This window comes from Oryx dammah, unplaced genomic scaffold, assembly GCF_014754425.2.
Source record: "Oryx dammah isolate SB20612 unplaced genomic scaffold, SCBI_Odam_1.1 HiC_scaffold_5, whole genome shotgun sequence".
Taxonomy (NCBI): domain Eukaryota; kingdom Metazoa; phylum Chordata; class Mammalia; order Artiodactyla; family Bovidae; genus Oryx; species Oryx dammah.
The window spans coordinates 18,798,152-18,822,087 of record NW_024070189.1 but is presented as its reverse complement, the minus strand read 5'-3'; positions in this window follow the sequence as shown (position 1 = coordinate 18,822,087).

Genomic DNA, 23,936 nt, shown 5'->3' with positions numbered 1-23,936 from the left:
AAATTCACTTACACTGAATGGTTTGTTTTTGTTTTAATAACAAGTGAAAGTAACTATTGCAAAATATTCAGAACATAGCCTTAGTATAGATCTTTGGAAAATACTACCTGAAATGGATAAACTGATAAAAAATGAACTGTCTGGAATAGTCAAGCTTAGCAAATCTTGTTAGGACTTTTCAGGGGTAAAAATAAATCTGTAAAATGGAACAAATTTTCCAACTTAAAATTAGAAATGTGGCCCATGTCCATTCTTTAGCAAACTGATCGCTGTTTTTATTTAAACCCAGACATCTGTAGCCTCTCCACAGATTATGAGAATTGTGATCAGAAACACAACATATGGTACCAAGTGATGAATCTGAGGAGACACAGCTAAGTTTAGATCTAACTAAAATTTCTAGGTTTCACTTTAAAACTAAATGTAAGATACATTCTGGCGTCATTTATCATTACATGGAATTAATATGTGATCTCATTCTGGCTGCTAAAAATAGATGTACAAATATAAAACACACTTTTTTTGGGTCTTTCCAAAAACACTTGCTGTTTTCTTTTTGTTTTTGTTTGCTTGCTTTGCTTACAGATATAATAACTTAAGATTTGACTATGAAGGAAAAGTAAATATAAACATGTATACATGTTATCTAAAATTTCCAATGAATATGTAGATATAAAATCAATAAAACATGTAATAGATTAAGACATTACTTACATACCAAAGCAATTCTTATAAGATGTGGATAGTTATTTAGTCTTTCTAGATTTTTATATTCTAGACTACTATGATGATATCCATACAATCAGTCACATAATTAAAATATACAGATACTGTAGAAATTTTTAGTCCTGAAAACTTGTTTTTCAGAAAATTAACCTATAATAGATATATACAAAGTAAACTATGATACCTCTTTGTGCGAAATACCTAATGAAGACAATGGATCAAATCCTATTTGTAAAACATCCATTGTATTTCATATCAGAATAAGCTATGAGACTTGTATTTAAGAATTCTTCATATACTGGAGGAGAAGAAATGGGCAAAGTTAGCTCCCAGCGGTGACCAAGCTTCTGGGGGAACTTCCTGTTCTTTGCCCTGACTTTGAGATACTTTAGGATTCAGTTCTCTACTAATGCTTTGCCCCTTTCAGGGGTAAAGGATGATCTTACTCATCTGATAATTTCACCATATATTGGAAAAATGGTGAGGCCATCCATCAACAATCTTCCACTAGCATATTTGGACACAAAACGATTATTGTCTTTCTCTCATGTCATTTAGAGATGCATAGATTGGGATGGGCTCCCCAGGGAGCTTAGTGGGTAAAGAATCTGCCTGCAATATAGGAGAAACAAGAGACACAGGTTCAATCCTGGGGTCGATAAGATCCCCTGGAGAAGGGCATGAAAAGCCACTTCAGTATCCTTGCCTGGAGAATCCTGTGTACAGAGGAGCTTGGCAGGTTGCAGTCCATGGTGTTGCAGAGTCGGACACGACTAAAGCGAGTGAACACAAATAGGAATGGGAGAAGGGGGTGTATCACAGTGTCTCTCTAGACTATTCCCCTAAAAACATCATGAAAATGGTTGTCTCTGTTGGTTTTTTCCCAGCTTTCTTAAAACTTTAGGTTAGTGCTTATGAGCCCAAACCAAGGAACCAGAGTTCAGTTCAGTCACTCAGTTGTGTCCGACTCTTTGCGACCCCATGAATCGCAGCACGCCAGGCCTCCCTGTCTATCACCAACTCCCGGAGTTCACTCAGACACGTGTCCATCGAGTCAGTGATGCCATCCAGCCATCTCATCCTCAGTCGTCCCCTTCTCCTCCTGCCCCCAATCCCTCCCAGCATCACAGTCTTTTCCAATAAGTCAACTCTTCACATGAGGTGGCCAAAGTACTGAAGTTTCAGCTTTAGCATCATTCCTTCCAAAGAACACCCAGGGCTGATCTCCTTCAGAATAGACTGGTTGGATCTCCTTGCAGTCCAAGGGACTCTCAAGAGTCTTCTCCAACAGCACAGTTCAAAAGCATCAATTCTTTGGCGCTCAGCCTTCTTCACAGTCCAACTCTCACATCCATACATGACCACTGGAAAAACCATAGCCTTGACTAGATAGACCTTAGTCAGCAAAGTAATGTTTCTGCTTTTGAATATGCTATTTAGGTTGGTCATAACTTTTCTTCCAAGGAGTAAGGGTCTTTTAATTTCATGGCTGCAGTCACCATCTGCAGTGATTTTGGAGCCCCAAAAGGTAAAGTCTGACACTGTTTCCACTGTTTTCCCATCTATTTGCCATGAAGTGATGGGACCAGATGCCATGATCTTCGTTTTCTGAATGTTGAGCTTTAAGCCAACTTCTTCACTCTCTTCTTTCAGTTTCATCAAGAGGTTTCTTAGTTCCTCTTCACTTTCTGCCATAAGGGTGGTGTCATCTGCATATCTGAGGTTATTGATATTTCTCCTGGCAATCTTGATTCCAGCTTTGTTTCTTCCAGTCCAGCGTTTCTCATGATGTTCTCTGCATATAAGTTAAATAAACAGGGTGACAATATACAGCCTTGACGTACTCCTTTTCCTATTTGGAACCAGTCTGTTGTTCCATGTCCAATTCTAACTGTTGCTTCCTGACCTGCATATAGGTTTCTCAAGAGGCAGGTCAGGTGGTCTGATGTTCCCATCTCTCTCAGAATTGTCCACAGTTTATTGTGATCCTCACAGTCAAAGGCTTTGGCATAGTCAGTAAAGCAGAAATAGATGTTTTTCTGGAACTCTCTTGCTTTTTCCACAATCCAGCGGATGCTGGCAATTTGAACTCTGGTTCCTCTGCCTTTTCTAAAACCAGCTTGAACATCAGGAAGTTCACAGTTCACGTATTGCTGAAGCCTGGCTTGGAGAATTTTGAACATTACTTTACTAGCATGTGAGATGAGTGCAATTGTGCGATAGTTTGAGCATTCTTTGGCATTGCCTTTCTTTGGGATTGGAATGAAAACTGACTTTTTCCAGTCCTGTGGCCACTGCTCAGTTTTCCTAATTTGGTGGCATGGAGAGTGCAGCACTTTCACAGCATCATCTTTCAGGATTTGAAACAGCTCCACTGGAATTCCATCACCTCCACTAGCTTTGTTCGTAGGGATGCTTTCTAAGGCCCACTTGACTTCACATTCCAGGATGTCTGGCTCTAGATGAGTGATCACACCATCGTGATTATCCGGGTCATGAAGATCTTTTTTGTACAGTTCTTCTGTGTATTCTTGCCACCTCTTTATAATATCTTCTGCTTCTGTTAGGTCCATACCATTTCTGTCCTTTATCGAGCCCATCTTTGCATGAAATCTTCCCTTGGTATCTCTAAATTTCCTGAAGAGATCTCTGGGATTCAAATCTCGGGTCTTGTATATATTTCCTGTGAGGATTTGGGAAAGTATATTCTCTGCACCTGTTTTTCACTTGCAAATTAGGGGAAATAGTAGTTTAACCTTACTATTTTTGTAAGTTTTTTTGTAAGTGTTAGGTAGAATAATTAGCTAAAGTAGCTTATATCAGTGTCTGGCATTTAAAGATTGGTTTACACACATTACTTACCAAGATTTGTCATTTATTGACCATTAGTATCACCAACTCAGAGAAGGCAGTGGCAACCCACTCCAGTACTCTTGCCTGGAAAATCCCATGTATGGAGGAGCCTGCCTGGTGGGCTCCAGTCCATGGGGTCGCTAAGAGTTGAACACAACTGAGTAACTTCACTTTCACTTTTAACTTTTATGCACTGGAGAAGGAAATGGCAACCCACTCCAGTATTCTTGCCTGGAGAATCCTAGGGACGGGGGAGCCTGGTGGGCTGTCATCTATGGGGTCGAATGGAGTTGGACATGACTGAAGTGACTTAGCAGCAGCAGCAGTATCACCAACTACCTCTTCCTGGGCTTTTGCCAGCAAAGATGACACAAACCTCCCTGTGGCTTAGATCCCCCAACCTATGTGTTTCTTAAATCTCTAATTTCAGCCAAGTCTTAAAGAACAGAAAGGTGACAAATCTCCTTCTCAGAAATCCAATACCATCTAAAATCTTGAATATGAAATTGATTACTGTCATTATTGTTTAAAAATCTCTTTTCCAAGCTCATAAGAGACTTTATCTTACTTCCTTATGCCAAAAGGACTGGAAGACTGGAAGCCCCACTTGCCTCATGATGCAGACATTATTGCCTGTGTCTCCTAGGGTCTAAAGTTTCCAAATTTCAAGATTAGCTTATTGGCTCCCTAAAACAATTTTATCCTGGTGTAGTAGCTCATTTCGTTTCTTTTTAAATTGGAGTGTAATGTATTACCATGAATTTAGAAGCTTAAAACAATACCCATTTACTGCTCATAGCTCTGTACATTAGAAGTCCAGGTGGGCTACCCTTGGTTCGCAGCTTAGTATCTCACAAAGTCAGATTCAAGGTGTCAGTCAGCCTGGGCTTTGATTTGGAGACTTACAGGAAGCATCTCCTTCCAAGCTCTTTATTGTTGCAATGTGTAGTTTCCTGCATCTATAGAACTAAGCTCCTGCTTCCTTGCTGACTGGTGGCTCAGGATGCCTTTAGTTTCTAAAGATCTTTCTCAAGTTCGTTCCAAATGGCTCTATTTCCCAACCAGTAACAATGCACAAATTCTCATCATGCTTACACTCCTTGATTTCCCCTTCTGCTACCAGCTGGAGACAACTCTGCTTTTTAGACCCATTCTCTATTTTTAAGGCAACTTAGTAACCTTAATGGCATTTGCGAAATTTCTTTCCCATGTAGCAAAACATAATCACAAGAATAAGACTAGGGAATAATGGTTATGGGACTATTTTAGAATTTTGCAAATCACACTCAAGTGGTACGTGAAGATTTAGAGATCTGCTCCTTTGTAGCCATATAGTGTAATAGTAAATCACAGGAAGAAATATAGTCAAATAATAGCAACAAACATTGAACCAACACATACATAGTGTGCTATTTCTCATATATCGTTGCTTGCCCAAACAATTGCTTCATAAACTATTAAATTTATCAATAAGTAAAAGGAAGACTGGAGGCAAGGGACTTATCATTGACCATTTTCCATTTGGCTAGGATAGAGAATATTAATTTTGAATATTAATTCAGGCATCTTATTCTGTAAGTCAAACCATTCCTTACCACATTTTTTTAAAACTTAATATCTGTTTTTCAAATGTGACTTAATTCATTATTTTTAAGAACAGTGGGGTTTTTTTTCATTATAAAACATACTTATTTCAATTATTCTTGTTAAATTTTTATTTTGAACTTTGTTTTCATTTTTCTTACCAATTATCTAGATGTTAAGAAATGTAGGCATTATTATTTATAGTTTCTTTTTTTGCTATAAGGTATTAAAATCACTTCAAATCTCATTAAGAATTATAATTGTCCCTCCAAAAAAAACTTCAAAATATCCAGCCTTTTAGGGAAAATTTAATATAAATTTCTTATTCTCTACCCCTCTCCTATGAAATACTCATTTCATTGTAAATTTCTAGGTATATTTTAATTTTTTAATTATAGGAAATCTGGAATTAAAATATGCAAAAGTTGTTTTTAAGGTGCTTCATATGATCCTCTGGCCTGAGGCTATGTTCTGAGAGCCTAGCTGTGCTGAGACTCAGCAGATCACCCTACACAACAATGAGTTTCAGATTTAAGGATTAAAAAGCAGCCTTTATGCTTCTGTTTTTTCAAATGTGCACAGACTTTGGTTATGGAGGAGCACCAGTTTTCTCATTTGGCTCCTTTATTTAATAAACATGTAATTGAAATAGTAGCAATATGCAGGTACCCTGTCTAATGAAAATAGAATTTAGTGTTTGGGTACTTTTATCTGTCATGCAAAAACTTATACATTTGTTAGGAAGAAAGCACTTCCATAGTTAGCTGCTGATGGGCTTAGCTTTTTATGACCACAGAAAGTTTCATTCTCTAGTCTTCTGAGTTAAGCTTTCTTTTTTTAAATTTTCCTTTAGATTTAAGAGTGAGAGCCTTTCTCACCATAGTTATCTATATTATTTATCTGTGGTCTATCATTCAAAAGCATTTCTTTTTAAATATCTGCCCCGGAAGTCATAGTTTTCATTTGAATCCTTCTCCTTTGCTCATAAACTTCTTTTATATATATTCTCTCCTTCCTATACATGTTGCCTTGCCAAATTTAATAGGACAAAACACTGAGATATATCATGTACCTGCCACTTACTAGAAACGTCTGATTTCTGGAACCATCTGTTTCCTGTTGCTGCTAAAGAGCAAGAAATCCAATTAAGAATGGTTATAGAGGATAGAAAAGTCTTCTTGATTGTATAGGCAATTAGCCAATGGAATTTAACATGAAATTTCTGTTCTTAGGGGATTTCAGTTACATGATAGATGAGATTTTTCTCCTGAAAGATGAAACTAAATTGAAAGACTTTAAAAATTTGTCTTCTATTATATTTATTTCCATCAATATTGAGTGATTATTTTTATTGACTGCTACTATACATGGAAGGGAGAAGACAAGTGTTACTTACTATAAATGTCAAAGGATCTATGCACATTTTATGAAGTTGTAATAATTGATAAATTCAGCAGAGACCAAATCAACTGAAAATAGATATCTGGGAGGAAGTCTATGAACAGCTAGAGAAATTTACACCTACTTTACTCAAATAGCATGCTTATATAAAGAAGAATGGCCAAATAAGTATAAATTTTGTATAAGATTTTATCATTTTCTCTACTTAGTTGAATTCCACTAGTGTTCTTTTTTTTATGTCAGAGAAAGAAAATGTGACCATTACTGTAATTCCTTTTTTTTCTGTTAGTGAAAATTGCAATACAAAATAGGTAATGCAACCCTCGTGCTGCCCATGAACAGTAGTACCTCAGCATATCTCTACGTGAAAGCTTATTTTACTATCACTTAAGGAACTCATTACCCTTTTATGAGGCTTACATGCTGCTTTACAAATATAGCACTCTAGTAACATTAAGGAAGCATCATTATTCTTGCCAGTGGCATTTTTTAAAGCAAGGAAAAACTAGTTTGAAAATAACTTCCTTAGCATTCTTAGTCTTTCATACCATGCTAATATTTCCCCAAACTCTTGTTGAAACCTTAGTTTTATTTTAGTTCATCTATCATCTGGAAGTTATTACAATGTGAGAAAGCTTTTATGATTCTGATTGAGATAAGAAACTGGATCATCTTTAATAAAATTTCAGGTCCACTTCTACATAGGAGCCAATGGATGTTCAACATGAAATTTAATTTAACATTGACATAATTTGATTCAAATATGAGAACACGTACTTAGGGCCCAAAAAGTCCATTAAGTTAGAACCCAGCTATACTACATTATGGAGAAGGCAATGGCAACCCACCCCAGTACTCTTGCCTGGAAAATCTCATGGACGGAGGAGCCTGGACGGCTGCAGTCCATGGGATCGCTGAGGGTCGGACACGACTGAGTGACTTCATTTTCACTTTTCACTTTCATGCACTGGAGAAAGAAATGGCAACCCACTCAAGTGTTCTTGCCTGGAGAATCCCAGGGACAGGGGAGCCTGATGGGCTGCCATCTATGGGGTCACACAGGGTTGGACACGACTGAAGTGACTTAGCAGTAGCAGGATACTACATTAACAGTTATAGAGGTGTTTTCAAAATCTCATGTGAGGTCTTCCCCAAGGTGTCTTTTGAGTGAGTGAGTAAGTGAATGAGTGAAGTCGCTCAGTCGTGTCTGACTCTGTGACCCCATGGACTGTAGCTTACCAGGCTTCTCCATCCATGGGATTCTCCAGGCAAGAATACTGGAGTGGGTTACCATTTTCTTTTCCAGGGGATCTTCCCTACCCAGGGATTGAACCTGGGTTTCCCGCATTGGAGGCAGATGCTTTAACCTCTGAGCCACAAGGTGTCTTTTTTTTTTTTTTTTAACAAAAACTAAAATATGAAATTTCCTAAGTGATTTATTTCACATAGAGAAAAGATTCAAGGTTGAAAGTGTGAAAGTGTTAGTCGCTCAGTTATGTCCAACTTGTTGTGACCCCATGGACTATAGCACACTAGGCTCCTGTGTCTATGGAATTCTCCAGGCAAGAATACTAGAGTGGGTAGCCATTCCCTTCTCCAGAGCATCTTCCTGATGCAAGGATAGAACCCAGGTCTGAATTGCAGGCAGATTCTTTACCCTCTGAGCCACCAGGGAAGCTCCCTCCTAGAGAGAAGGATATTTGATATATCATTAGTGAGATATTATGATAGGATTGCTTTTCCAAGTGACTATCAATGAGACATGTGAAATATAATTTAATAAATTTCTTTATTTTAATAAATTTAGTAAATAATAACATTACTTTAGAATTGAGGAGGTAATGCCCTGAGTACAGCAGCACAGATGACTAAGGACTTACTAGCTTCTATTTCTATATGACAATGTTATATTTCTAAGGATGTTCTGTACTTTCTAGAGTTAATATCCAGCAGCTGCTTCAATATGAATAAATTTGTATGATTTATTAGTATTAACCACCATCTCTTTTACCAATACTTCCTGATTACAGTCTTTCTTAAAACAAAGATTTTTGTCTGTACCATGGAAAAGGACCTCTAAGAGTTACCTGTTCAACTTCATTTATTTATTTATGTTTGGCTGGCCCTGATTTGAACCAGGATGTATGCCAGGGCAGCTGGGGAAGATGACACTACAGGGATATGAAAAATTCATAACTATAAAGTATCAGGTAATGAATAACAAATATATTCACTATTTTGTACATTACATGACAGCTAACTTCAGAATGCTACATGTTTTTTCTTATAGTGGGAGCTCATTATAAAAGTATTAATAGAGATTTTATTACCCATCCAGGAACTTTTAGAAAGATAAAGAAGACACTGAAAAGGGGGCTTTTCTACCTTACTATGCATTTGTTGATACTAACATTCTAAACACAATTTGTGGTTTTATAACCAAACATAAAACTGTGTCAAGTAAACTTGTCCCAAATTTCACATTTCCAGATGGACATACAAGAACCTGTATATCAGATTCAACTATTTCAGCATTATAATATGGTAGCTCAATTATATTTTAGTTAGATTCAAGGTCATTTTTTAGAGCTTAGGTGATAGATTTTGTAATCTTTGTGAAAGGACCTTTGATTCTTTTTAACCTGTCATTATTGGCAAAAATTAATGTTCTCTTTTGATAAAAGTCCTGATAATGCCATTCATGGAACATGAACTTGGCATTTCTCTCCCACTAGCTCTGTCCATTCCATTTTACCTCTTTGCATCTTAATCTTGTTTCATAGGAGGAGTAACATTTTAAATATAGCTATTTAAAAAATTCTAAAGAGGAGAAAGCTGTTCAAAACGTTGAGTTATCTAGTGTGTGTGTCTGTGTGTTTTAGTCGCTTCAGTTGTGTCCATTTCTGTGACCCTCTGTGCTGTAGCCCACTAGGCTCCTCTGCCCATGGGATTCTCCAGGCAAGATAACTGGAGTGAGTTGCCGTTTCCTCAAGCAGGGGATCTTCCTGACCCAGGGATCAGTTGAACCAGTGTTTCCTATGTCTTCTGTATTGGAAGGCAAGTTCTTTACCACTAGCTCCACCCGGAAAAATAACACGTGTTTGCTTATTTCTTAGTTTTGTTTTAGCTTAACCAGGTACATTTTAGACACAAAGTATCAAAGCACAGTATCTTGGTGACACCTAGGGATTAGTAACGGAGAAGGCAATGGCACCCCACTCCAGTACTCTTGCCTGGAAAATCCCATGGACGGAGGAGCCTGGTGGGCTGCAGTCCATGAGGTCGCTAGGAGTCAGACATGACTGAGCGACTTCACTTTCACTTTTCACTTTCACGCATTGGAGAAGGAAATGGCAACCCACTCCAGTGTTCTTGCCTGGAGAATCCCAGGGAGCGGGAGCATGGTGGGCTGCCATCCACGGGGTTGCACAGAGTCGGACACGACTGAAGCGACTTAGCAGCAGCAGCAGCAGAGGTTAGTAAACACAGAGAACCATTTAGAAAAGCTTAGAAAAAGCTTCCTCATTTCCAGTTTTCAGAGAGCCGCTTTTCAGGAAATAAGAGGCTATATAGGTAACAATTTATTAGGAAAAATGAGGAAAAGAAATGTAAGTTTTTTAAGTTAGTGACATGATCAGAGTTGGATTTTAATTAATAGCTAAATAGGAGTTTCTATTGCAGGGAGAGTCAAGAGATGATTTCCACTGATCTTTTTGAGTTAGAGAAACTGTGAGAAGAATATCACTCTCAAGGTATCAGTAAACTGATATTTGAACATTCATTAGATTAAAAAATATTCATTAACTATAACCATATGAGTAGCACAAAAGCTAGATATTATTGACACTAGTATTATTGTTAAATAACATTAAAAGTATGACTTCAATTGTAATTAAATTTGGAATATTATGTATAGAGAATGATTGAACAACATATGAAATTGTCACATCAGTGTCCATCTGGTAAATTGGACCTCAAGATAAATATAATTATTCTTACATTTAGCTATGAATATACATATTACTATGGAATTCTCTGGTAGGTCAGTCAGTAAAGAATCTGCATGCAGTGCAGAGGACCCAGGTTCAGTTCCTGGCTCACGAAGATCCCCTGGAGAAGGAAATGGCAACCCACTCCAGTATTCTTGGCTGGAAAATCTCATGGACAGAGGAGTCTGGCGGGCTACAGTCCATGAGTTTCCAAGAGTCAGACAAGACTTAGTGACTAAACCTCCACCATGTGCATTATGATTAGAATGTTAACATAAACAGTTGCAAATAAGAGTAAGCAATATAAACATGGAAAAGCTAAAATTCAAGATATTTCTTAAGCAGTGATTATGATTTGATGAATTGAGTGTTAATATATTTTTATCCAACATCTCAGTGGAAAATTCTGCAGACACAATATTGATGATACTTTTTCTCATGAATCAACTGATTAGCTTTATTTGTTAGCAAATATTTGTGTTTGTATTATGTCTCCAGGCTTTGTTCAAGGTACTAGGATTAAAAGGTTAAATAAAATAGACACGGTCCCTTTTGCAAACATGTGTTGGATATAAGTTCTAACAACACTAGAGTTCCATTAATTATTGATAAAGCCTTGGTTTATCTCAAACTTCTGTAATGTCAATATCTCATGTGGAAAAAGAATGTGCATGGGTACCTCAGGTGAACCTTTATCTCTCGTGCTGTCCCCTTTTCTCCTACTTTATGCCATCTGCATCTGCTGTAGTTTATTCAACTGTATCTCATGCATTTATTTACCAAATATTTCTGAGCACCTGGGATGGTGGAGTTATTGATTTGATCTCTGGTGGTGTAGAGGTAGCTCAACTGGTAAAGAATCCGCCTGCAATGCAGGAGACCTGGGTTCGATCCCTGGGTTGGGAGGATCCCCTGGAGGAGGGGTGGCAACCCACTCCAGTATTCTTGCCTGGGAATCCCCATGGACAGAGGAGCTTGGGGCTACAGTCCATGGGGTCGCAGAGAGTCAGACATGACTGAAGGACTAAGCACAGCACAGGTGTAGAAGTAAATATAGACAGAATCTATTCTGAAAAAATCCCCTAAGTAAATCTTGGGTAATGCTCCCAGTGAAACGACGAAAATAGCAGGTGTTACCATTGGAGGGGATATGGAAAAAATATCCATGGGAGTAGATGGAGACAAACATATAAAAAACTACTAATACCAAATAAAGAGAAAATTTTAATATGAAATAGGTGTTTAAAAATCTGTGAGGTGTCAAGATACATTAAGTCTGATTAAAAATAGCTTGTTTTTTGGCTAGTAACTTACAAAAGTAATGGGAAAATTTTAAAAAAATCAATTGGATGTATAATTTACAACAACGTTCCCCCCCACCCAAGAATTAACTAATGTGACAAAAAGGTGGTACCTGATTTTAATTTTTATAATTGCCTATTTTATTCTGGTAGTAGTAATCTAGACTAATTTATAGAAATCAGGTTATAGTATCATACCACAGGCTGGACAGTATGTATTTAACCAAACACTATGTAAACCCAGCATGTATTCGTTTAGCAACTGAAAATCAGTAAATTAGTGTTTTATAAATGTTTATGTCTACCTATAGTATAAACCTTCCTTTACTGACATTTTTCTTCAGCCTCACTTTTATTTTCATGCTTTAATATCAGTTAATAGCATTGTGACAATTAAAGTATCTTCAACTAGAACTGCAATTTTAAAACTATTGTTTTAATATATAAATAATAATGTATACTGTTAACAATATAGTTATCAATTTCTCCTATTTATCATGGAAATCAGAAGTAATATAAAAGAGTAAACTTAGATTAAGAGAGGAAAAAGTATATCTAATTTGGAGACATTGCTGGGAAATATTTTCTGTATGTGTACCTGGAATGTTGTTATGCATTGAGGATCTCTGATAAAATATATTGGAATATGTTGTGAAGAAGGCAAACTTTTTTTATTGCAAGGCTTTCTCATATCTGATAGATCATAAAATCCACAAGGGCATAGTTTATTTCTGTCTTATCTACCTCTGATACTGTGTGTGATTATCAATAAATATTTATTAAACTAGCATATATCATGATACAACTGGTTTTCCATAAAAGAGTGAAAATAGACAGTCATTTTCAAATATATTTGATCACAGGACCAAATTTTCCCACAGAATTTTTTGGTATAGACCATATTTTGAGAAAAGCTAACATTTGTGTCATTCATGAAAGGAGAGACTGTATTACTAGAAATACTTTTCTCTAAAACTTTCTCTAGGGCAAGTAAAAAGACACAGTCTATTATAAAGAAAATTCAGTAAGCACTTATTGAATGCCTACAGCTCTAGTTTTTGTGCAATGTATTGAGAATATTGATATGGCTTGAATCAAGCCTGCCTGTGTGTTCCAGACCTTGCCACAGGGTATTGAAATAAATGTGCTTACCTGGCTTACTGTACTCTGAACACTGGTATTCATAGGAAGGCAGAGACACGGATAGGAGGCTCTTTCCCCAACCGGGGTGTTGAGGGGGAGCTTGGAAGGAGGAGAGGCAGAGCTGAGTCCACCAGTTCAGTTCAGTGCAGTCTCTCAGTCGTGCCCACCTCTTTGCGACCCCAGGGACTGCAGCACGCCAGGCCTCCCTGTCCACCACCAACTCCCAGAGTTTACTCACCCTCATGTTCATTGAGTCGGTGATGCCATCCAACCATCTCATCCTCTGTCATTCCCCTCTCCTCCCGCCTTTAAACTTTCCCAGCATCAGGGTCTTTTCAAATGAGTCAACTCTTCGCATGAGGTGGCCAAAGTACTGGAGTTTCAGCTTTAGCATCATTCCTTCCAAAGAAATCCCAGGGCTGATCTCCTTCAGAATGGGCTGGTTGGATCTCCTTGCAGTCCAAGGGACTCCCAAGAGTCTTCTCCAACACCACGGTTCAAAAACACCGCGCAGGGATGACCCAGAGAGATGTTGTGGGGAGGGGGGTGGGAGGGGGGTTCATGTTTGGGAACGCATGTACACCTGTGGTGGATTCATGTCAATCTATGCCAAAACCAATACAGAATTGTAAAGTAAAAATTAAAAATAAATAAATAAAATTTAAAAAAAAAAAAACATCAATTCTCTGGTGCTCAGCTTTCTTTATAGTCCAACTCTCACATTCATACATGACTACTGGAAAAACGTTAGCTTTAAATAGATGGACCTTAGTTAGCAAAGTAATGTCTCTGCTTCTTAATATACTGTATAGGTTGGTCATAACTTTTCTTTCAGGGGATAATCTTCTTTTAATTTCATGGCTGCAGTCACCATCTACAGTGAATTTGGAGACCCCCAAAGTAAAGTCTGTCACTGTTTCCACTGTTTCTCCATCTATTTGCCATGAAGTGATGGGACCAGATGCCATGATCTTAGTTTTCTGAATGTTGACTTTTAAGCCAACTTTTTCACTCTCCTTTTTCACTTTTATCAAGAGGCTCTTTGGTTCTTCACTTCATCCATGAGGGTGGTGTCATCTGCATATCTGAGGTTATTGATATTTCTCCCAGCAATCTTGATTCCAGCTTGTGCTTCATCCAGCCCAGCATTTCTCATGATGTTCTTTGCACAGATGTTAAATAAGCAGGGTGACAGTATACAGCCTTGACATACTCCTTTCCTGATTTGGAAGCAGTCTGTTGTTCCATGTCCAGTACTAACTGTTGCTTCCTGACCTGCATACAGATTTCTCAAGAGGCAGGTCAGGTGGTCTGGTATTCCCATCACTTTCAGAATTTTCCACAGTTTATTGTGATCCTCACAGTCAATGGCTTTGGCATAGACAATAAGTAGAAGTAAATTTTTTTTGGAACGCTCTTGTTTTTTTGATAATTCAACAGATGTTGGCAATTTGATCTCTGGTTCCTCTGCCTTTTCTAAATCCAGCTTGAACATCTGGAAGTTCACAGTTCACCATACTGTTGAAGCCTGGCTTGGAGAATTTTGAGCATTACTTTACTAGCATGGGAGATGAGGGCAATTGTGTGGTAGTTTGAGCATTCTCTGGCTTTGCCTTTCTTTGGGATTGGAATGAAAACTGACTTTTTCCAGTCCTGTGGCCACTGCTGAGTTTTCCAAATTTGCTGGCATATTGAGTGCAGCACTTCCACAGCATCATATTTTAGATTTTGAAATAGCTCAACTGGAATTCCATCACCTCCACTAGCTTTGTTCATAGTGATGCTTTCTAAGGCACACTTGACTTTGCATTCCTGGATGTCTGGCTATAGGTGAGTGATCACACCATCATGATTATCTGGGTCATGATGATCTTTTTTATATAGTTCTTCTGTGTATTTTTGCCACTTCTTCCTAATATCTTGTGCTTCTGTTAGGTCCGTACCATTTCTGTCCTTTATTGAGCCGATCTTTGCATGAAATGTTCCCTTGGTATCTCTAATTTCTTGAAGAGATCTCTAGTCTCTCCCTTTCTATTGCTTTCCTCTATTTCTTTCCATTGATCACTGAGGAAGGCTTTCTTATCTCTCCTCAATATTCTTTGGAACTCTGCATTCAAATGGGTATCTCTTTCATTTTCTCCTTTGCCTTTCTGTTCTCTTCTTATCACAGGTATTTGTAAGGCCTTCTCTGACAACCATTTTGCCTTTTTGCATTTCCTTTTCTTGGGGACGGTCTTGATCCCTGTCTCCTGTACAGTGTCACAAAGCTCCATCTATAGTTCATCAGGCACTCTATCTATCAGATCTAGTCCCTTAAATCTATTTCTCTCTTCCACTGTATAATCATACGGGATTTGATTTAGGTCATACCTGAATGGTCTAGCACTTTTCCCCACTTTCTTCAATTTAAGTCTGAATTTGGCAATAATGAGCTATGATCTGAGCCACAGTCAGCTCCCAGCCTTGTTTTTGCTGACTGTATAGAGCTTCTCCATCTTTGGCTGCAAAGAATACAATCAATCTGATTTTGGTATTGATCCTCTGGTGATGTCCACGTGTAGAGTCTTCTCTTGTTCATTGGAAGAGGGTGTTTGCTTTAACCAGATTGGGGAATCTTCCTTGTAGCTCAGCTGAGTCCATAGGTGAAGGAGTTAGTGACAGGAGAGAGTAAGGGAGTTGCAGGTAGATGCAGTTATAGTCGTGAAACAGCAGGAGTTTTGCAGGAGCTGCTGCAGCTAGAAGTTGAGGTAAAGGTAAAGTTGAAGTCACATCAAGCTAGGTCTCAAAGGTGTGTGAATACCTTGCTAGGTGTGTGCTCAACCAAGTGCCAGCTATTATGGGAGCCTCAGGAAGTGTATGATCCATCTACACAGACAAGAAATAAACAAAATAAAAGTTAATAACAGATAGACGTGGTAGCTTGAGGTAGTAATACATGAGGAATGAAGCCAGCGAGATGCCAAATGATATTTGTTATGCACTTATGTGCCAGGCAGTTTATTTAATTTCATCCACTGTCTGGGGAGGCCTTACAAATAGCTGTGAAAAGAAGAGACGTGAAAAACAAAGGAGAAAAGGATAGATATAAGCATCTGAATGCAGAGTTCCAAGGAATAGCAAGGAGAGATAAGAAAGCCTTCCTCAGTGATCAATGCAAAGAAATAGAGGAAAACAACAGAATGGGAAAGACTAGAGATCTCTTTAAGAAAATTAGAAATACCAAGGGAACATTTCATGCAAAGATGGGCTCGATAAAGGACAGGAATGGTATGGACCTAACAGAAGCAGAAGATATTAAGAAGAGGTGGCAAGAATACACAGAAGAACTGTACAAAAAAGATCTTCATGACCAAGATAATCATGACCACTCACCTAGAGCCAGAGACCCAGGAATGCAAAGTCAAGTGGGCCTTAGAAAGCATCACTACGAACAAAGCTAGTGGAAGTGATGGAATTCCAGTTGAGCTATTTCAAATCCTGAAAGATGATGCTGTGAAAGTGCTGCACTCAATATACCAGCAAATTTGGAAAAATCAGCAGTGGCCACAGGACTGGAAAAAGTCAGTTTTCATTCCAATCCCAAAGAAAGGCAATGCCAAAGAATGCTCAAACTACCACACAATTGCACTCATCTCACATGCTAGTAAAGTAATGCTCAAAATTCTCCAAGCCAGGCTTCAGCAATACGTGAACCATAAACTTCCAGATGCTCAAGCTGGATTTAGAAAAGGCAGAGGAACCAGAGATCAAATTGCCAAGATCCGCTGGATCATTGAAAAAGGAAGAGAGTTCCAGAAAAACATCTCTTTCTGCTTTATTGACTATGCCAAAGCCATTGACTGTGTGGATCACAATAAACTGTGGAAAATTCTGAAAGAGATGGGAATACCAGAAACCCTGACCTGCCTCTTGAGAACCGATATGCAGGTCAGGAAGCAACAAGAACTGGACATGGAACAACAGACTGGTTCCAAATAGGAAAAGGAGTACATCAGGCTATATATGGTGATGCTTATTTAACTTATCTGCAAAGTACATCATGAGAAACACTGGGCTGGAAGAAGCACAACTTGAAATCAAGATTGCTGGGAGAAATATCAATAACGTCAGATATGCAGATGACACCACCCTTATGGTAGAAAGTGAAGAGGAGCTAAAAAGCCTCTTGATGAAAGTGAAAGAGGAGAGTGAAAAAGTTGGCTTAAAGCTCAACATAAAGAAAATGAAGATCATGGCATCTGGTCCCATCACTTCATGGGAAATAGATAGGGAAACAGTGGAAACAGTGTCAGACTTTATTTTTGGGGGCTCTAAAATCACTGAAGATGGTGACTGCAGCCATGAAATTAAAAGATGCTTACTCCTTGGAAGAAAAGTTATGACCAACCTAGATAGCATATTGAAAAGCAGAGACATTACTTTGCCAACAAAGGTTTGTCTAGTCAAGGATGTGGTTTTTCTAGTGGTCATGTATAGATGTGAGAGTTGGACTGTGAAGACAGCTGAGCACCAAAGAATTGATGGTTTTGAACTGTGGTATTGGAGAAGACTCTTGAGAGTCCCTTGGACTGCAAGGAGATCCAACCAGTCCATTCTGAAGATCAGTCCTGGGTGTTCTTTGGAAGGACTGATGCTAAAGCTGAAACTCCAGTACTTTGGCCATCTCATGCGAAGAGTCGACTTATTGGAAAAGACTCTGATGCTGGGAGAGATTGGGGGCAGGAGGAGAAGGGGACGACCGAGGATGAGATGGCTGAATGGCATCATCGACTCGATGGACATGAATTTGGGTGAACTCCGGGAGATGGTGATGGACAGGGAGGTCTGGCGTGCTGCGATTCATGGGGTCGCAAGGAGGTGGACATGACTGAGCTACTGAACTGAATAAGTCTTTGAGTTTAGTCAATATCATCAATTGCTGGTTCAGAAATTGAGAGGCAAAACACAGACACACAGACACACACACACACTGTACTGCATAAGAACATGGACTCTAAAGCCAGGGTGCTGGAGTTTGAATCCTGTTTGTGCAACTTGCAATGTGCAGACATGGACACTTTACTGTAGAGATCTGGAGACTTAAAGATAGACACATACATTGTGTGTCAATCCCTTTACCTACAGAAAAGCACTGAAAACAGTGCCTATCTGTTATGAAAGTGAAGTGAAAAGAACAAGTAACTTGCCCAAGGTCATGGAGCTACTTTGTATCAGGGTCAGAATTCATCTCAAGTCTGGTTGATTTCAAAGCTCAGCTCTCTTTTCACTATCTCAAGGCAATGCATGATTAATTTCTAAACACATGGTACAGATAAGAATTTCTAGGGTGAGTAACAGCTAGGAGAATTTATTTCAGGTTGAGGTAGTCAGAGAGCTCTTTATTGAAGAAATGGGATTTGAGGCAGGCCCTGAAAGATGAATGGAGTTGCTTGAAATGAGGAGAAAAGGAGTGGTTATTTTAAGTGAATGTGTTAACATCAGCAGAGTACAAATATGCAAATATCCATCTATCAATATATTTTTCTTCTGACTTTGGTAATACTAACAAAAGAATAGCCAAGTAAAACTAATTTGAAAGAAACGTATTAACTTAAAATCTCACGACTCTTGTGTGAATTTTTTCATTTGTTATATTATCTGAAAATGTTTGTCCACAGATAATTTATTTTATAGCTGTGATCATATGAAAAATCACTGGTAAACTGTTGGTTAGTCTAGGACTATGTGGCATGTCTCTGTTACTATACTATGTAATAAGAGAAAAATCACTTCAGCTGCTACTTATCAAATCATATATATGTGCATATATATGCACATATGTACAAACATACACATATATAATGCTTTAATATATGCCCTAATATTTAAATAAACATCATTATAGAAAAAAAATGCCTAAACAACATTGTTGGATCATAGTACAAAAGGAAAAAAAAAACATTAGACATTTGTGTTAGTTAAGAGTTTATTAGTTTCAATTGTAGAAAACGATTTACTTTAAAATCAATGTGCAAAGAGAAACTGACTCTCATAATTGTGATTCTGGAGTTCAAAAAATGTTCTATGTTGAGCTCCAAGCATCACTAGTAAGATGAACTCAAATCTCACCAATTCAGAACTGATATAATTACAATAACAATAATAGCTAGCTTCTCTAGGTGCTTATGGATGGAATGTTTCAGGTATCCTTCTGAGCATTTTTGAACACTTAATTTATAAGGTCATTTAATTTTCACACAGCTGGATGAGGTAGATAGTTAGGGAACTGAAACAAGAGAAATTAATTACTTGCCCAGATCCATATTCTCAGTTGCGAAGAGGATGGAGCACTTGAATTTTCCAGACCTGAATCATTATCCATTCCAGCGATGTTCCTAATGGTAGGAGGACTCTGTCTCACCAAAACACAAGGACAGACATGGGAAAGGATTTCAGAGCAGGCAAAATGGTAGATATCCACTACTGGAAACCACTTATGAAATACAAAGATCTTCTCTTTGTCCCAGGATCTTTCCGCTTTCCTCCAAATTTGCAAGAATAAAGTGGAGACAAAAGAGCTAAAATGCTAAATTCTGTTTTTATTGGACAGAGTATATACTCCTACCGTTTAGATTGCATAATTTACTGAATAGAAGAGTTAAATGAGAAAATTGGAATTGCTCTGCAACCACTAAAATGTAAGTGCCTGTGCATATTTGATAAACAGCAACTTAAAGGCAGTATTTTACGTTTTAAATCTGAGACTGGGTTGATTCATCCTTTGGCAGCCTGAACGTTCTGAAGCACAGAGTTTAAGTATTCCAGTCTCAACCTGGATATATTATTTGTATAGCCCATCATTTCCCAAATTCTACTTATTCACCTACCAAATTTATGAACTAAATACCTAACTGAATACCCTCTCTAAATACTATATTGCCTTTAGATTAACTAGTATTTCTTGCTTCAAATGGAATATTTTAAAACTTAATGTCGTGTTATAAATGAATACTGGATATTTTCCAATATATTTGATTGTAATTATTCCAATTTAAAAATGTATCAACATAGTATCAAAATCCAAACTTTGGGCCATCAGTGACAGTCATATATCAGAAAATACTAGATTTGGCTCTTTTCAAGGACTTGATGAAGAAAGGTGCCATAGTATCTTTGATGCTGACATTCCTTATATGTCCTTCACTGACCCCAGGCTAACATCACACTGTGGTTTCTATCTTTGAATTATATCTGATCTCATTCATAAATGATATCAGCAAACACAGTACAGCATACATTGTGTGAAAAGGGAGTAGTCATCTACTTTTCAGTTTATACTGTATTTGGAGACTGTCTGTCTTTACAGTTAAAGTAAAATTGAAGGCAACATAAAAGCAATATATCAAGAAAGGTATAAAATATAAACTTATTCACTGTTTTTGATATTGAAAAGTTGCAATGAGTTGAATAATGTAAAAGTTTAAATTTTGAGAAAAAGGACCTCTTAATTCCGTCTCATTCCTAGTTCCAGAATTTAGACTCATGTTAAGAGTAACTTCCCCAAGATTGAGTAAGTCAGAGCTTGGTTGTCTCGGGAAATATGTTGACCAGCAAATACTTGGAAGGAGAAGGGATGCATGTGTACTAGTTGGGATGGGAGGATAGGAGGGAGAAGAAAGATACATTAGATTGTAGTCAACTATTTAGAAGTGATGAATCGAAAGGAAAGCCATCCAAAACAAAAGAGAGATGCCCGTTTTTCTCACTTGGCCATGATTGCTTCCCTCTAAGAAAGAGGAGGCTGCTGCGTCTGTTTCATCCTGAGTTCCATTCTGTCCTGGAGTCCTGCAAGACAACTGGTTGCATGTCTAAAAATACATCTTGCACATAGAATGGAACTTTAGGTAAAAACTTATAAAATAAGAGGAAAACAGTACTAGGCTCCAGTACACTTGATTAATCCATAGTTTTGCCCTCCTCTGTCTATGCATGTAATTATTTTATGCATTTGTTTACTTGTTTTCAAACACATGTGCCTCTATCTCTGGCAGAATATGAAGTCAGGAGCCATGCCACATTTGTCTCTATCACTACAAGTAAGGATAAAAGTACTATTTCATAAGGTTATCATAAGATTAAAGGAATCAATTCACTAACAGGTTTTGAATATACTGTAAGCAACAAAGACCTTGATATATGTTAGCCATTTGACCGGACCACAGAACTGATGAATGGCCTAAAATCAGCTTCTTCCTAGATATCTTGACCATATTGAAACTTTTATGATCACAAAAGTTTTCTTTATAAAGAGCTGTTTGAAAAAATTTATCTTGCCTTCATCCCACTACATCTTAACCAAGTCTACTGGAAACCAAACAGTACATGGAACACAGCATCAATTTTGCAGGCCACTGTCTAGCATTCTTTAAAGTTCCTCAAACACCTCATTCAGACAGCACAAGCACTTATGTTCTTCCCTCCGTGTATTCTTTTAAACAGAAGTACTGGTAAAATTGAAGCCACTTCAATAGAAAAAAATTTGTACAGTTGATTTACTCTTGTTTCCTAATACTAATAATAATGAGAGCTATTGATTTAAAACTGAGCAGCACTGTGTGCCAGGCATGGTTCTAAATGATTTTATGTTTGATAATTTAATTTTAAAAGCAATATCATGAGATTGATATTTTAATCTCCCATGCATCAGTGAGTAAGTTGAGGCTTTGAGAAGTTAAATAATAATGCAAAGATTGAAAAATTAATATATCATGGAACTTGAATCTAAACCAGGATTTCAAGATTATGTTTTATCTTTTAAAATATCTTTATTTTTCTGTTGATCATATATATATTTTTTTATCTCTTGAGTGGGAAAAGAGTTTATATCCTGTCTTTATAGTACTGTAGGCATTTTTATTCTTGTTTATCATGTTGATAGAATCATTCTAACTTTTTAATCTTTTATATCTAGCAGCATAAAGTTGCACTTAAATTACCCACTAGATTTTTCCCCCTTCATGTAAATCTGAATTTATATTAACAAAAGAAAAACAGTCTTTCCATGTTCAAATATTTTGGTCTCTGTGAATATTCCCCTTGAGGGGTTCTCCTCTATACCTCATAAATCATGGAATCACTATCCGATTTTGTCATGCCAACTAAGTAGTCATAGATACATCACTAAATGACATGTGATTTATAGTTCTGGTAGGTAATCTCTGATGGCAAATATCCTTTAATGTCATCTTTCATAAGGCTAAGTGCCCTTCATTAGCGATTACTGAAAGTTTTTAACAATCAAAATAGAAAAAAAATTTTAAATGTTATCAGAACTGTTTCAGTGTCCTTATCAGACAGCATACGTATGTGTGTTTTATCTGACCTCTCACTAACATCTAACTAACTTTTTATTCCTTAAGTTTAAAAACAAAATACAAGTCCTGTGAAAACATGGAAAAACAAAGGATTGTGATAGTGTTTTTGTGGAAACAGCGTCAGACTTTATTTTTGGGGGCTCCAAAATCACTGCAGATGGTGACTGCAGCCATGAAATTAAAAGACGCTTACTCCTTGGAAGAAAAGTTATGACCAACCTAGATAGTATATTCAAAAGCAGAGACATTACTTTGCTGACTAAGGTCCATCTAGTCAAGGCTATGGTTTTTCCTGTGGTCATGTATGGATGTGAGAGTTGGACTGTGAAGACAGCTGAGCACCGAAGAACTGATGCTTTTGAACTGTGGTGTTGGAGAAGACTCTTGAGAGTCCCTTGGACTGCAAGGAGATCCAACTAGTCCATTCTGAAGGAGATCAGCGCTGGGATTTCTTTGGAAGCAATGATGCTAAAGCTGAAACTCCAGTACTTTGGCCACCTCATGCAAAGCGTTGACTCATTGGAAAAGACTCTGATGCTGGGAGGGATTGGGGCAGGAGGAGAAGGGGACGACAGAGGATGAGATGGCTGGATGGCAACCCGGACTCGATGGATGTGAGTCTGAGTGAACTCCGGGAGTTGGTGATGGACAGGGAGGCCTGGCGTGCTGCGATTCATGGAGTTGCAAAGAGTCGGACACGACTGAGTGACTGAACTGAAATGAACTGATGTAAAGTTTTCTTCAATATGCTTTTCATGCCCATGTTGTTCTTTTAGTTTTTATAAAAATACTCAGTAATTAAGATTGTGAATATATATCAAAATATTTTTAAAACATAGAGAAAAGATCCATCTCTTATCATACCAATTATTATAACTAGTTATTTAAAGGTATAATTATAAAAGTTTAAGTGCTATACAGAAGGAAATTCTCCAATAATTTGGACACCTGAAATCAGTGCCTGAGAAACATTTGACTTTGTAGTACAAAATCTAAGACCAGTGAATTTTTTAAAAGATACTGGAAATAACCTTTTTAATAAATTATTAACAGTGTGTGTGAAGTTATAGCTACTATTTACCAACTTTCTGTCATTTTTATCTTTCTAGTGGCTCAGAGGTTAAAGCATCTGCCTTCAATGTGGGAGACCTGGGTTCAGTCCCTGGGTCGGGAAGATCCCCTGGAGAAGGAAATGGTAACCCACTCCAGTATTCTTGCCTGGAGACTCCCATGGACAGAGAACCCTGGTAGGCTACATACAGTCCACGGGGTCGCAAAGAGTCGGACATGACTGAGCGACTTCACTATTCACTATTTGAAGAATACTGCAACTCTCGTGGTCATCCCTGATAACTCAGTTGGTAAAGAATCCACCTGTAATGCAGGGGCCTCAGTTCGAATCCTGAGTTGGGAAGATCCATGGGAGAAGGGATAGGCTACCCACTCTAGGCTGGAGAAGGAAACGGCAACCCACTCCAGTACTCTTGCCTAGAAAATCCCATGGACCAAGGAGCCTGGTGGGCTGCAGTCTATGGGCTCACAGAGTCGGACACAACTGAGTGACTTCATGTTCACTTTCACCCACT